Source organism: Triturus cristatus, chromosome 2_2 (genome assembly GCF_964204655.1).
Source record: "Triturus cristatus chromosome 2_2, aTriCri1.1, whole genome shotgun sequence".
Classification (NCBI taxonomy): domain Eukaryota; kingdom Metazoa; phylum Chordata; class Amphibia; order Caudata; family Salamandridae; genus Triturus; species Triturus cristatus.
In genome coordinates, this window is record NC_140582.1 from 836,646,669 (window position 1) to 836,661,219 (window position 14,551).

The following is a 14,551-nucleotide window of genomic DNA, read 5'->3' on the forward strand; positions in this document are numbered from 1 at the left end:
GACACCATGGAAACATCTTGGTGAACATCTGCCGGAAAACCACAGGCCTCTGGTACCTTTAAATTCACCATGAAGTCATTTCCATTATCTTCACCATTCTCGTTTTCCCGACCATGATCTACAGGTTTGACACACTTTGAGACCTTGTGGATATTTGTATACGCGGATTGGCGTTCACGGACACTCTCGTTCTCTGGGGGGCATTTTACCTGATCTGCACCCAATAAACTTTATATCACGTTGAAAATCGCTTTCCGGCATCCCATTATATCGTCATGTGATAGGTAGCAGCATATGTTTCTGCACCCTTGTATTTTAATAAATACATATCCGAAAACTATTACTTTGGCACTCTATTCATTTTGAGAGGAAAGTTTCAAATTTGTCATTCAGGAACCAGCCTTCTGTTTATCAGTATAGCCTTATATATCGTAACGGCTATAAGTTTGTTATCCCATCGGATTTTCTCTCGTTTATATTAATGGCCTTGATAAAGTCTTTGGAAAGACGAAACACGTGTTGGCAAAAAAAGTGCTGAGATTATTTTATGAAAGAACTTTTCGTGGACTCTAACGAAAGAAAGAATAAAGAATTACAGTCCCATACTTGAACTGGATGGTGTCAGACTTATGTTTTTGAAATCCCTGTCAATTGTTCTTGTGGAGTAGAAAAGAAGTTAACGGAATATTGTACCCTATGTTGCCTAGGAACCAAATCTCTATATTTTCAGAGGTTCATGTAACTTTTGCAGGTGTGCCACAGTAACCCTAATCTTTTGCTTACACTTTGAAACCTTTCTAACATTCCACACTTTACCTTCCTGTGCTGTAATAGAATTGGAAAAAATGTATGCACTTTCATAGCTTTACCGAACCTAGGCGCACCTTTGCCCTCATAATTAGGTTTGCGTACCCTCACCCAATCTCCCACAGCAAAACCATGGGGTTTGGCCCTCCAAAACTTGTCATACCACTCCTTGGCCTTATTTTGTTTCCTCTTGACTCTCTCAACTACATCAGCCACATCACAATACTCACCAAGACAGCACCATTTCTTCTTGAACCACCAAGGACACAAACGTGAAGCAGGATTCCTCCCTTTCAACAGTTTGAAGGGACTGACCTCAGTGCTGGTGTGTGGAGTAATCCTGTACATCCATAACTTCTCTCTTCTAAGTGGAGAAGTGTGGCTCAATGGTTAGAGTGGCAGACCTTGAAGCAGAGTTCTGGCCCAGGACCGGAGATCAATCCCCCGCCTTGGTGGGTCTTGGATTCAATTTCCTCGGACCTGATCATTCTCACCTCGGTGCCTATTCTAATCATGGGTCTCACGCTGCAACTCTGGGCAATAGCTTGCTTAATCTCCACAACGGCCCCAGCAGTGCTGGGATGCCTGGCTTCACCATGGGTGTGCCCAGAAGTGGACATTTCACAGGGAAAGGCCAGGAAGGGTTCCTCAGCGGTATGAGTAAAAGCGCCAGGAGACCCTCTGTTGGGGGTGGCAGTGCGCTGTACATTTACATTTTAAAAAACTCCTCCAATTACTCCCCGAGGCATGTGCATCCACAACAAATTTCTTTAAAACACGATTAAACCCTTCAACTTGACTGTTTTTATGGGGCTCATACAATGATGTGGTAACATGCTTTATGTCACAGTGTTTAAGAAAAGCTTCTATATGATTAGACGTCAATTGGACACCATTATCAGTCACCAGAGTGGAGGGACACTCCACTCTGGCAAACACCTCCTTGAGAATGTCAATAACAGCACCAGTAGTAGCATGTGGAACAAACGTGACTTCTGGCCATTTAGAATGGTAATCAACCAAACTAAAGCAAAACTGAGGTCACGGGGTAAAAAATTGAATGGCCCAGAAACATCAAAAGCTAACCTCTGCCATGGCAAAACAGGCCATTCCACATGTTTCAAAGGTGGAACATTCAACTTAAGCTTCTTCTCACTTGAAGCACATATTCCACATTCCCTCACAAATCGATCTATCGTGCTGTCCATTCCAGGCAGCCAAAAATGAACTCTTACCAAACGCTTCATGGCGGACATACCTGGAAGTTCCTTGTGAGCCAGCTTGGGAATTACATCATGAACACCTCTTGGTGGAACACACTTGCCTACTTTGATTAACAAACCATCTTCCATTTCAAGCTCCTCAGCTACTTTGCACAAGTCCTGCAACTCCAGGTTCACTTCCCCTTTCTTGGGCCAACCTTCCATGACAAATCTTCTCACATCCTTCCAAACCTCAGCCGACTCTTCGCACTGCTTCCACAACTCCTCTGTGATACCAGAAAACTCATCATCAAACACATCCCTGATACCAGCCACCATATTCACCTCACCTACTTCAACAACATCACCAAGTTGGCGCTGCAATCGGGAAAGACAGTCCGCAGTCACATTCTTTTTGCCGGGCACGAATTCAGCATCAAAGGTGTACTCTTGGAGCTTGGAAGCCAACCTGGCAATATGCGCCGTGGAGTTCTATCCACCACCAGGAGCCAAGATTTTAACTAAAGGCTTATGATCTGTCCTAAGCACGAATCTGCACCCCCACACAAAGTTCCTAAAGTGTTCCACCACCCACACACAAGCAAGAAGTTCCCTTTCTATGACTGCATACCTGCGCTTAGTCTCATTCAAGGTACAGGAAGCAAAAGAAACATTCCACTACTTGCCACACTTTTGGGGTAACACAGCCCCAACATCATACAAGCTGGCATCCACAGGGATCACACATAATTTTCCCATACAGAACGGTTTCAATGTGGGAGCTTTTACAATATCACATATTATTTTATCAAAAGCTACTTGTTGAGCTTTAGACCACTTGAATGAGGCATTGTGCCTCAGCAAAGCTCTCAAAGGTTCCATCTTGGTTGCAAAGTTGTTAATAAACTTGCTATAGTATTCACACATACCAGCAAATGACAACAACTGATCCTTGTCGGTGGGAGCAGAAGCACCAACAATGGCTTCCACATTTGACATTTTAGGCACAACTCCATTCCCAGACAAAGTGTGCCCCAAATACTCCACAGATTTTTTAAACAGTTTGCAATTTATGCCTTTTAAGAGTTATACCATGACACTTCAGTCTGCTGCAAACTTCAATGAGATGCCACATGTGCTCATCCACATTCTTAGAGAAAATCAAAATATAGTGTTGGAAACACTTCATAAAGCTATCAATGCCTCTAAAAATATGAAACATTTCCATTTGGAAAACGTAGGCGTCCAACGCTAAGCCGAAAGGCACCCTAGTAAATTGATACAGACCTTTTGAAGTGATGAAAGCGGTTAGTTGCTTGGACTCCTCAAAGAGTTTGATCTGATGATATGCAGACCTAAGGTCCAAAGTTGAAAAAATGCTAGCACCCTCTAACATGGAAGCCATCTCATTGATATTGGGAAGAGGATGACAGTCAATAACAATGTTAGCATTTAACACCCTCAAATCAACACATAGCCTCAATTGTTTATTCGCCTTGTGCGCTAAAACGATGGGAGAAACCCATTCAGCATATTCTATGGCTTCAATAATACCACCATTCACCAAATCATCCAACATCACCTTCAGTTCCCCCCTCACATTAATGGAAACACCACACAACCTTTGCTTCACGGGAACAGGGAACAGCACCTTTTTATAGTCTGATTCTATGGGAAGAATCATGTAACTTCCCTAAATTTTCTGAAAATACTTCACAAAACTGTTGTACTATCTCTTCAGCACATGCACTTTCATCAATCGACATAACTTGCAACACTTCAGTTTCTTCGTACAACTGGACAGAATCATCCGCTCACGGGTTAAGGATGATTCCCAATTTCCACTAGTCCCTCCAGCCTAAAACGTTCACTCCTTTGGCCGCCACATACAATTTGATCTGGGCACTCCTGTTCCTAAACACTAGAGGGATGCTCAAATAACCATCCAGGTCAATGACTGACCATCAAAACTTTCAGCTACCACATCAGGTGCCTTTAACTGTCCTAAACTAAAATCTCTTGACATTTCTCACTGAAATATTCTCGAGTAATGATGGTCCAAGGACTACCAGAGTCCACCATTAAAGTTAACTCTATACCAACTACTGTTACAAGACACTTGGGAGACAACATGTTGGGCTGTACAGTAGAAGGAGCAATCATGTTGCTTTGCTGAATGGTTATGCCTTTGTCAGTGTGACCCTTACAACTACACATACATCCAGACTTACATATAGATGATCCGATGAGGAGATCTCTGGACATGCAGTATGAGGAAGGTCTGACGCGGTGAGTAGAGCTGTCCGGTGCGATGAATTTGATGATGGCAATATCCAGGCAACCAGAATCAAAAACGGTACCAACAGTTAAACGGAGAGGTGAAGAAATCCCAGAAACAGCAAAACATAAGCAGATTCACTACCTGGGGGCACAGATCCAAATGTCCAAATATTGTAAGTAGACACACCTCCTATGCAGCGTAGCGAAAATCACAAATAGCAGAAGCAAGGCGTGGGTAAAGGAAACAGTCCGTTCCTGTGTCGCAGGGATGACAGGAGGTTTCCTTTCAACTCATCGCAAATGTAAAAAAGTCAAATCCAAGCAGATGCTGAAGAAGATAATTTAGTCAGCGACACAGCAATAAGCAGCCACCAGGTTGAAGTTGCTGCACCAACTGATCTGGCTCTCAGCATTCCAGAAGAACATTCCCATGGAATGCGGGAACCAGATGAAAATAAACACAACTGGTGCATTAGAATACAATGCGATGTAACAGAATCGTTGATAAACAGAGATTATAACCCTGAGATGGAACCCCTAAAATCTTTCCATGTATATATATGTCTGAATAGGAGACAGCAGCAGTGCATACGTTGTCTTCCTTAGTTTCTCTGATAAGGCCCCCATCAGTTGGGTGTGCATCCAGAGTTGTGTGTTGAGGAGATCATAGTCACCTTGCAATTCCAAAAAGGATTTGAACTCAGACACAAGGTGTGTGTTACAACCTTTCCAGAGAGACCAACTGACCTCCGCTCACTCTATCCTGTTTGATGGACATAGCAGAACATGAGCCCATTTGCATTCTTTCCTAGCAGACTGTATAATGGAATTGGAGCCCCTAGAACTGCTCTGAGGTGTGGTGTGGTATATTACTACGTCCCCCTTTGCCCTAGGAGATGGTGTTGTAAACGGATCCACATAGGTGTTAGAAATGGGGTTTCTGGCTGGCTAGGGTATGCACCTAAGCAAGGCAGAACCCACTCCTCTAGTCAGGTTAAGGGAGTTACACACCCAAGATAACCCCTGCTCACCCCCTTGGTAGCTTCGCAGAGCAGTCAGGCTGATCCCAAAGGTAATGTGTAAAAAGCTTACACAACACACACACACCAGTGACATGCTAGGCACACTACAAAAGATACTCCACACAAGGTTGTATAAAAATATCTCATATACATAGACCACAATCACATAAATCACTTAGCTGACTAGGCGATTGTCATAACCTTACATAGATCATAAATCACTTTGCCACTAGGCAAGGTTCATAACAGCATAGGTAGTGCAATAAGGTAAATACTCATATATTGCACACATTAGGAAAACATTAGGCATAACATCAAAGTTAGTGCAAGAAAGCAATACTTATAAGTTATACAGGTCATAAAACATCTTTACTGTGCACATCTTGCCGGTCCTGAAAGGATGGTTGTTACTCTTCCTTAGCCAAGTATATAGTAACCTAAATCATGGCATCGGGACTTATGGAAAATATGCAGCCCTTACAATGCAGACCATAATATGCAGAGCTCAGGCACATCAATCTCTTAACCTCACAACGGCCGCAGGGACGCCTGTGCGCCCATTACCAACAGCGGGGTAGATTTCCAGGAATGCCCCCACGGTAGGTAGGCTTGAAGCTGCCCGCATTCATGCGGCGTAGCGGCAAGTACTTCCAGCAGGGTTGGGGTGAGGGAACTCACTCGGTCCCCCTCCCGGTCTGGACCAATCAGTGACTGGCCAATGCAGCTTCTCCAGCTGCCTGAGGCAAGAGGCGCAAGGGTTCTCTCCTCTGCTGGGCTGCAGCATGTAGATCTGGAGTGGCCGCGAGGCTTCGGCTCACTTGCACTCAGGGCAGCGTACCCGCTCCTCCTGGCAGTCGGCTTCCAACGCAGAGGAACCGGGCACCCGGCACCTTACTCAAGGCGGGGCCGCGACATGCAGTGCTTCCTCTTCAGGTTGCTTCGAGGCTTGTTGCCAGGCAGCGCCTCGTGTTAGTGTGGTGCTCGCTCAGTTGACAAGTGTCCACACTCTAAATCAGCGCACCTTTCGTGCTTATCACAAAGCAGGTGGGGGCTCAGCCCAGAACTCCAGTACACGGGCAGCTCAGTGGTTTTGCTTTGCCCATGACGAGTTGCAATCTCAGGACTATGAAGCAATATTGCCGCAAACTAGAGAGAGCCTGGAGACAAGATTACTCACAATCAAAGCAAGTTGAGTATAGAGCCGCAATAAAGCTCTATAAAAATCAAATAAAATCTGCGCAAGCCCATTTTTATGAATCCAAAATCAATCTAGCTGCAAACTCCCCCAAAGAAATTTTTAAAATAGCCAAATCTTTTATTTCTCCCCCTCCCCCCGAGCGTCTGTCACCTGACGGCGCGCATACCCGTTGCAATAATTTAGCCACTTTCTTCTCCCAGAAGATCCAGGCCATCTATTCTTCATTTTCTACTGGCAGTGGTGACATGGACCACACCACCACTACAGATTCTGACTTCTTAGCCCCCAGCTCACTGGATGGATTCCCCCTCCTAGATTCCGACACTTTAGACAGAATGCTTCTTAAAGTCATCTCGGGATCCCCCAATGACCCAGCACCCCCGCAAACTCTCAATAAGGTGATGGACATCATCCGCCCTGTCATTCTGGATGTCCTTAATGCTTCCATCTCCTCTAACTCCGTCCCAGCACCATGGAAATGTGCGATGGTTAGGGCCCTTTTGAAAAAACCCACCTTGGACCAGAACAACTTGGCCAATTTCCGCCCCATTTCCCTACTTCCCTGGATGAGCAAACTGCTTGAAAGGCACATCAATAATATCTTAGTGGACTACTTAGAATCAAATAGTCTGCTAAGCGCCTCTCAGACGGGTTTCCGCCCGCAGCATGGAACTGAAACTGCTCTCCTAGCAGTGACGGAAGAAACTAGATTGGTGCTGGACCGGGGAGGAAAAGCAGCCATCATACTACTCGACCTCAGTGCCGCGTTCGACACTGTCAACCATGCCACAATGCTACACCGTCTGAAAGGCATGGGCGTGTCGGGCGCGGCCCTGGAGTGGCTGACCTCCTTCCTGGACGAGCGCTTCTTCCAGGTGTTTGAGGGCAAAGCAGTCTCCCCTAAGCAACCACTTAGATGTGGGGTTCCTCAGGACTCCTCCCTGAGCCCCACACTTTTTAATGTCTATATGCGACCTCTAGCGGCGATAGTCCAGCCCTTTGGCGTGCGTATTGTCACCTACGCGGACGACACCCAGTTGGTGGTCTCTCTGGACCACACTGAGGAGCCGTCCAACACCCTGGGCCTCTGTCTAGAGGCCGTTGCTAAGTGGATGCAATCGTCCTGTCTCAAACTTAACGGGGAGAAGACAGAGATTATGCTATTGGGTAACCCTTCTCCGACCATTTTGACATCAATTTGGCCCACCTGCCTTGGTGCTCCCCCCCCTCCCAAACCGCAGATAAAGAGTCTGGGAATCTGGCTCGATAAAGCGCTGGACTTCTCGGTCCAGGCTACCAAAACTGCCTCCACGTGTGTCGGCCTAATGAAAATGCTCCGCAAAGTACTCCCTCTGCTTCCTTTCCAGGCGAGGAGAATCATGGTTCAGGCCCTGATACTCTCCCGCCTGGACTATGGAAACGCGCTATATCTGGGTGCCCCGGCTTCAGTGACCAACAGGCTCCAAGTCACGCAAAACTGCGCCGCCCGATTATTATTCAACATCCCCCGCTGGCAGTCAGCCAAGAAAGCTTTAAAAGAATTGCACTGGCTCCCGATGGCTGCTAGAGCACAGTTTAGGGCTATGTGCATTGTGCACAAATCTTTCCATCGAACAGGCCCTGCCATCCTGTCCCCCTTAGTTGTGCCCTACGCTCCATCCAGAGCCCTTCGCTCGGCATCATTGCACCTAGTTACCACTTCTAAAATCAACAAAGCACGTTGGGGTGGCCGTTCCTTCTCCCATACTGCTGCGAGACTTTGGAACTCCCTCCCCTTAGCCCTCAGAGAAAATAATAACCGGCTGGCTTTTAGGAAAGCTTTGAAAACCCACCTGTTTGCAAAAACGTGCTAGTCTCACCCTGCGGCCCGCCACAGTGATCAATTAAAGCGCTGCGAGGCCTCCGGGTAGTCTATGCGCTATATAAATATAATTTTTCATTTCATTTCATTTCAATCAAGGAAGTGTCAGAGAGCCTCCCCGTGATGAAAAACACAGGCAGGCTTTCCAGGAAATAAAGCCCAACGTATTTCTAGCAGCACAAAGAACTTCCAGTAAGCACAAGAAGTTCCAGTAAAGTAAAAGCACAATGAAGGAAACTATAACAGCACCCTTGCAGTCCTTCTCTTGCTCCAGGCAGTAGCAGCCACTGCAGGCCATCCTACCTCACACACATCAGAGGCAGCGCTCCTCATACGGCTTCTCCAGATCTCCTCCTAGGCAGGTTCTCTTTAAATCCAGCAAGGACCTTTCTCTGAAGTCTTTTATCTCCCTGAGACTTCCAACAGGAAGCAAACACACACAATCCCTTGGAGATTTCTTCCCAAGCAGGATACTATAGCAGGGCAAAAAGATTCAGTCCTTTTCCTCTGCCTCCGATAAAGGCAGCAACTGCAGGCCAACCCAGCCCTCACTCAGAGAATAAAGCGTTCCTCACACAGTCCTTCCGCTCTTCTTCTTGTCAGCTGGAAGTAATCTGAAGTCATGGGGTTTTAGGTCAAATACTTATACCCCATTTTGTCATTGTTCTCTTTGCTGTAAGGGTCTCTGAACCCAGTCCAAACCAGTCCTATCCTCCCTAGTGCAGCATGACCTCAGGGGCCAGAGACAGCATTGTGAAAAGGAGACACAGCATATTCAGGTTCAAGTGAAACTCTCCCACCACTTTAAATGCAGGCCAGCTCCTGTCACTCCAAAACAAGACGCTGAGTACGCAAACAGTCAGAGGCACACAGAATGGTAAAGTAAGAAAATGCCCACTATCTAAAAGTGGCATTTTCAAACACAGAAATTAAAAATCACCTTCGCCAAAAGGTGCGTTAATAAATTCTGAGTTCAGAGAACCTAAACTACATTTCTCTATCCTGTCTTGGAAAGTTATACTTGTAAGATTTTACAAAGCAACTCTCATGTTAGCCTATGGGACAGATAGCCTTTCAATAGAGAAAAACGAAAAACACAGTATTTCACTATTAGAACATGTCACACATAACAGTACATGCCCTACACTTCGCATATACAGCACCCTGCCCATGGGGGTACCTTGGGCCTACCTTACGGGTGCCTTACATGTAAGGAAAGGGAAGGTTAGGGCCCAGCAAGTGGGTGCACTTGCCAGGTCACATGGCAGTTTACAACTGCGCACGCAGACACTACAGTGGTAGGTCTGGGACACATTTACAGGGCTACTCATGTGGGTGGCACAACCAGTGCTGCAAATCCACTAGTAGCATTTGATTTACAGGCCCTGGCACTTACCGTGAACTTTACTAGGGACTTACCAGTAAATCAAATATGCCAATCATGGATAACAAATCATATTACAATTCATACAGAGAGCATATTCACTTTAGCACTGATATGCAGTGGTAAAGTGCCCAAAATCCTATAGCCAATAAAAACAGGGTCAGAAAAATAGGAGGCAGAAGGCAAAATGTTTGAGGATAACACTGCGAAAAGGGTCAATTCCAACAATAGGCATCTACCTAAAGAGCTAAATCATGGGCTAGCTGATGAGCAATCCAATAACATTCTATATGTGGCAGTCGTAATACCTCCCATTTTTGTGGCAGCATAGACTTTGAACCTTTTAACCGTGACGTCTCTCCACTCTATATGAACAACCATATATTTTATGTCTATCTGTCTTAGAAGAACCTTGGTAATTGGCAGAGGCAACATTCTAAATACATAATTGAATCTGACTGTAATGTTCATTTTCATCTACTTGCACCCTTCCACATAGAGACATGTTTGTGTTCCAAACTCTTATAGTCAGAATTTGTTTTCTCTATTAGAGCGAAGATTTTGCTCTGTATCATGTCCACTAGGCCTCTGTTAACATAGATGCCCAGGTATTTAAGACGCAGGTGTTACCGCGTGGAAGGCCAGTCATCTAGGGAAGTTTGGGTCATGGTCATAGCTAAGAGTAAGGATTCACATTTAGACTAACTAATGCAGTAGCCTGAGAATCTTGAGAAGAGATTGATCAAGCCACCAACTTTTTAGCTGATTTCTGGGGTTGAAATAATGTCAAAGGAATAAAATCAGTGAAAATAAATATTTTGTGGTCTTCCACCACCATTCGTACACCCCTGATCTCACCTTCCTTGTGCATCATTATCACCAGCTGTTCTAGGGCAAGAAGAAACAACAACAGAGATAAGGGCATCCCAGTCTCCTTTCACATCTTACTGGGAATTAGGGAGATATAAAGCCCCCAGTACTGATCACCGCTGCTGGGTCCTGATGTATACCCTGCACCCAGGCCAGGAACGTATGGCCAAAACCCATCTGTACTATGGTACGAAGAAGGTACCCCACTCCACTCTATCAAAACTCTTCTAGGTATCTAGTGAGGGGAGTACCTTCTTGTCCTCATCATCCTAAACCTGCCAAAGGATATGAGATAAAAGTTTAAGGTTGTTGGTGGTGGTGCATCCCTGGATAAATCCAACCTAGTTAAGATGGATCAGGGTAGATTTTCCACAGACGGGTTGAAAATATTTTCACTATGATCTTAGCATTCACTTTAATTAGTGACATCGGCCTATAGTAGGCACACTCCAAAGGATCTCTTTCTGGTTTAGGTCTCCCATGTCCACAACACCTCTTCCAGGTATTGGCATCCTTCTGAGTTCTCCCTGTCCAGGTCTACCTGGCCATCTCCATGATGGGCTGGAGGTGTCGCCAGTGAAGCAGTATCCATTCGAGTGTCATCTATCCTGTCCAGATCGTCCAGCAACATTTTCACATCCTCCAGTTAAGTGTATTCACGTTTCCAGACGTCCATAGTGATCACCATTCTTGCCGGTTCCATTAGTCTGTATTTAACCTCCTTTTTCTTTAGTCAGGGCCTAAGTGTCAGAAATCGTTTTACGCATTAACTTAGTTTCAAATGAAAAGTATGACAAGAAGAGTATCTGATTGTTTTCATATGTGTAAGGCCCATGTTGTTTAGCCACGATCAGACCTTGCCTGGCCTTCTTGTTCCACAACTAGAAAGCAAGAATGTGTCTTGGACATGATGAAGAGGGTTTATGACACAATCTTGCCCGTGTGCACTCTGGAACTCCAGGGGAGAATTGAAAGTCACTTTCAAGAGGGTCCAGAGCAGGGCACTGAGAAAATCCACCATGTTGTCCTGTTATACATTCTAAGGATTCCCAGATAACCTCATATTGTTCCTCCGGTTTCTATCTTCCAAGTCTATGGTTTTCTGGCAGAGCTCCCAAATCTCAGGGCCCCATTCAGGCAGAGTGTCCCATCTGGATTCCATTTCCATCATTCTTTATCCCAGGATAGGCAGGTTGGAGTGGAAATTATTGAAGTCCTCTCTGAGAGACTGCACTTCAGTGGAGGTGATAGCTATTGTATTGGGGGTGGTGGGCGGTAAACTCTGCTCTGCTGGTGGAGTTTTGTCACTCTGTGCTCAGTTTGGTGGAATTTACAGGTGCCCAACCGTATAAATGTGAATTCCTTGTCACGTGTTAATGTACTGAGTTAGGGACACAAGCAGGTATGTTTTAAATATTGGGAAACAGACGCGACCTCACCTCTGTCCTGGTGGGCCAGCTCACGGGTGGCTGGGCCACATCTATTGTAGTGCAAGGAGGGCTTCTTCCCGTGCACCTGAGCCATAACAGAGACAGTTACCTTGGGAATGGGTGGGCTGTCTTTTTGAGGGAGGAGCCTTTTCCAACCAATCACAGGCATTTATTGGAAGTATATCAACAAAGACCGTCTTAGCCTATCTATCACCTTGAATCCAACTTTTCCCTTACCTCGCCTTGTTTTCACATATTAGGAGAGTCGTCGGAAGTGGAGTGAAGGCAGTCACCTTCTGGAGATCGGCTGTTCAGAGGCAGGAGGTGAGGGCCACGTTCAGGCAGGCACCTCACTGCAATATTGGGAGGGCTTGCGTGTCAGTAGCAGCCGCTATTATAAGAGTGTGAAGTTTCATTGTTACTGACTTCTCTGTGTGAGGTTTCATATTCGCTTCGCTTTGTGATCCTATTTATACCTGTTCCTCTGCAAGATGAGGATTAATGCTCCTGAAGCTTTTTCTTGCCCTAATTCAGTGCATGTATAGTAAATTGGAATTATCTCTGCCGAATGAGAAGGTATTGAGGGAATTGAGACAGGCTCTTCAGAGTGCCAGATCTGCCCAGGCATGTCCTCTGTCTGTTCAGAGAGGGTTTGCTATGCTAAAATCACCATCTTCCCAACTTTCAGTTTTGCCATTTTACTGGAACATAGCCCATTTCTCCTAATTCTTTTGTTTTCTGCAACCTCCTTCCAGTTAGTGGTAGAATTGGTTGTGAAACCCATGGTGGATCCCAGAAAGCATTACATTTCTGAATTGAGCAAGGGGTCATGTGTAGATGTTTCAAGGTTTTCTCGGGTGCTTGGCAGGACCCACCCCATGACCCGCTGGAGCCCTGGCCCCATTCCGTGCTTCTGAACTCAGCCATGCAGGAAAGGCCTTCCCGGGCCCGCTGGACCCCTGTCCTGTGCTCTTTGCAAAGCAGCACGCTAGAGGAGGGAGCCCCGGACCAGGGTGCCCACCCCATGGCCCAACAGGGGGCCCCAGGCCCTGTTCATATCCTTTGAAACCGGCCGTGCCGGGGCAGCAGCCCTTTTATGACACCAAAGAAGAAAACCCAGGGCCATGGTGGGTTCGCAGACCCAGGCCTGCTGGCTCCCTGACCCTGAGGATCCCGGTCTGTGGCTCAGAAGCCCTAACCGGGTCAGGTGTTTCCAACGAAGCAACCCACAGTCACCAAATAGGCCCACCTATGCCCGATCGACCAGAGTCTGGTCTGGACCTTCCCCAAGTAGGCCCCTAATCTTATCTGTGACCGCAGAGCCCATGTGCCCCCGCTGCATGCTTGGCGGCATGGAGGGCCATCACATGGAGCCTTGGCCCCACCGGAGCACTGACCGAGGGCATGACCACAGCCTGCCTCCCTGTTGGAGAAGAGGGGGGGCTTTCCTGGCCTGCAGATTCCCCTTTGCCAATCTCTGCTTGTTCTTAGGAGAATGCTAAGCCTTGCGCGGGGCCTGCCGACAGTACCTCTTGAGTGCACGGGACATTGGCAGTCACTGCCATACGAGATCTGGCCCAGGTGTCTGCTGAGGGCTTCTCAGAGCTCTCCTGGACTCGTATTCCAGTTGGCAGCATGGGGTGGAGCTGGGTCTTCATGCAGGGATGCTCTCTGCTTTTTCCCCCGGTAGGAAAGTGACCCTTTTTTGCATGGTTACCCCCCCACTTTTTGCCTAACCTTCGATGCAACCAGATTTGATATGCCCTGGATCCCTGCCAATCAGATTTCCAGGGCCTGTGTTCTTTCCCAAAACCGTACCTTTGTACCCACAATTGGCACATCTCTGGCGACAGTTTTTTTGGGGGGCAGTTTTATATAGCGCAAACTAGACCTGAAAGTATCAGAGTGCTTTACATGAGCACCAGTTGTGTTACAGACAGACACATTCAGTTTTTGTTAGACACAGCATGATTAAAGGATTTGCCCAGAACCACAGGATGTTGAGTGTCCCTGCCAAGACTCGAGAATGTCCACTCCTTGGTCGCATGAAGTCCGGTCAGGCCGGGATCGTGCACGAGAGGGCCCGGGCAGCAGGGCCTTCAGGGGTTGTCCCAGCCTAGGGAGGCACTGCCATTAGGTTACCCCACAGCGGGGTCGTGCTGGGTGAGCGTGGGTTCTGTCTCGGGAAGGCCTACTGTGTGCCACTCCAAGAGGGGCAGGGGCCGCAGCGTCCCCAGAGCCTTAGGCCTACCACATCCAAGCAAGGCAGCAGGCACTAATTACCCACTCCCGACTCAAGGAGGTAGTGACAAAACATTACAATAAAGGACTCTTTCGAGGTCCTGTAATTAGAATGAGTACAGTTTAAATCCTTTAACGTGGATCCATTGGAGGGCAAGTCTGGTGCCAGCAGCTGTGGTAATTCCAGCTCCAATAGCGTATATTAAAGTTGCTGTAGTTAAAAAGCACAGATTTGGATCTTGGGATTGAGCTGGTG

General features: G+C 46.8%; 1 protein-coding gene across 1 annotated transcript in view; it reads right to left on the reverse strand.

Moving 5' to 3' along the window:
- GRXCR1 (glutaredoxin and cysteine rich domain containing 1) overlaps window positions 1–14,551 on the reverse strand; it is a 450,395-nt gene that overhangs the window by 93,779 nt on the left and 342,065 nt on the right. The window lies entirely within an intron of this gene.